Source organism: Bison bison, unplaced genomic scaffold (assembly GCF_000754665.1).
Source record: "Bison bison bison isolate TAMUID 2011002044 unplaced genomic scaffold, Bison_UMD1.0 scf7180017864313, whole genome shotgun sequence".
NCBI lineage: Eukaryota > Metazoa > Chordata > Mammalia > Artiodactyla > Bovidae > Bison > Bison bison.
The window spans coordinates 3,634,039-3,635,641 of NW_011494885.1; the positions used below are offsets into that span (position 1 = coordinate 3,634,039).

At 61.2% G+C, this 1,603-nt stretch overlaps 1 protein-coding gene and 1 long non-coding RNA gene across 2 annotated transcripts in view; one reads left to right on the forward strand and one right to left on the reverse strand.

The window, feature by feature from the left end:
* NAPA (N-ethylmaleimide-sensitive factor attachment protein, alpha) overlaps positions 1-1,603 on the reverse strand; it is a 26,603-nt gene that overhangs the window by 7,352 nt on the left and 17,648 nt on the right. The gene's annotated exons all lie outside the window — the stretch shown is intronic.
* Positions 7-1,603, forward strand: part of LOC104997741 — a 3,427-nt gene continuing 1,830 nt past the window's right edge. The window contains exon 1 of the long non-coding RNA XR_826357.1: positions 7-1,596. This is a non-coding gene — a long non-coding RNA (uncharacterized LOC104997741). The remainder of the gene's footprint in view (positions 1,597-1,603) is intronic.

Below are 1,603 nucleotides of genomic sequence, written 5' to 3' on the forward strand. Positions count from 1 at the left end.
CCCCCGCCGTGGGGTCTCCGTCACATCCCCGTGTGCCCATCGGCTCCTCAGACCACAGGCGTCGCCGACAACACACACACCCTGGGGTGGCGCTCGGAAGGAAGCACTGGGGCACCTCTGTTGGACTCTCGCACGCGACATTTTAAATTTGGAACTTTGAGAAAGGTTGTTGTTTTCTTTTTTTTGACAACTTATTTGGAAGAGAGAGAAGCATGAGTGGGAGGCATTTTCTAGCAGACAGAGATGAGCTCTCGGGTGGATGTTTTTTTAAACGTCATTTTAATGCATCTCGGGAGGACAGTGTGTTGGGGGAGGTGGGAGGAGAAATACAGAGAGCCTGGACAGACCACAGCGGGTGGGCTCTGAGCTGGGGCACAGCTGAGCGTTCACGCAGCCCGGGGCATCGGGAAGGCTCCTGGCCTGCCGCTAGGGCTTCAACGTCAGCAGGGCCCACAGGGCTGAGATGCCACCAGGAAGGCCCAGGCCCAGTGCCTGCTTTCAACGGGGGCTCAAGGTCTCATCACCCAGGGAGATGCATCAACAGAGGCTCTTAGCCTCAGACCTGTGGTTGGTCCTTCAGGGAGTCCACAAGCCCCACTCCCCCAACTCATAGGCCAAAAGGGAGTGTCTGAGAGCTATTCTGGGGGATGGAGGCTTGGGAGGTTGGGTGCAAGGCCTCGGGGGACCCCCCCCCAAAAGATTCAGAGAAGGTACACCACGGGGTGAAGGTCATGAGGCTGACAGGTGGAAGCCTGGGGCAGTAGGGAAGAGGAAAAAGGGGCAGGAGAGAAGGAGAAAAAGGAGGGAACGCCGCGGACAAATACAGCGGAGGAAGCAGTGTTGCTGTCTCTCACGCACACACACTCTCACACGCTCTGTGACAGAGTATTTCCCGAAGCAACTGATGAGCTAACAGCGCAGTGCTAAGGATGCTCAAAAGCCAGGCGCCAGGGCTGCAGCGCACGGGCTCTGCACACCGCATCCTGCCCCGTCCCCCACCCTGGGGGACTGGATGCGACTTGGGGGCTTCCTCTCCCAGAATGCTGCGGCGCATAGCTTGGTCTCCGCAGGCCAAGGGGGCAAAGGCTGCCCCTGGTGAGGTCAGAGCCCTGGATGCAGAGAGGCTGGAAGCTCCCAGGCAAGACAGGAACCCTCGCCCCACCGCCACCACCACAGCAGCTGCCCAGGGCCTGCTGGCGCTGGCCTGAGTGCTGTCGGCCAGAGGGCCCCTGCGGCAGGGGAGGACGGCTTAGGCGCAGCCAGCAGCGTGGATTCACACAGGGTTGAGGCCCCTCGCTCCAGGACAGCTGTCTCTGGAAGCGCAGGCTGCCAGCTGACACCCCAGCTGGCGTGCTAGCGGACAAGCTGCTGACACGCGGCTACAACCAGCTTATTTCCAGTCTCTGGGACCCCAGCCGTGGACAGCCCCGCCCAGCCCTGGACAAGCATGGCAAACCCAGCAACCTGACACCCACCATCCACCTGCGGAAACCTGGAGCCCTGGGAGGCAGGTGGGGTGAGGGCGGTGCTCAGGCCCAGACAGGGGAAAGCAGTGGCCTTAGGTCAGGGCGGACTCTAGAGGGAGAGCGAAGGCAGGCACCAA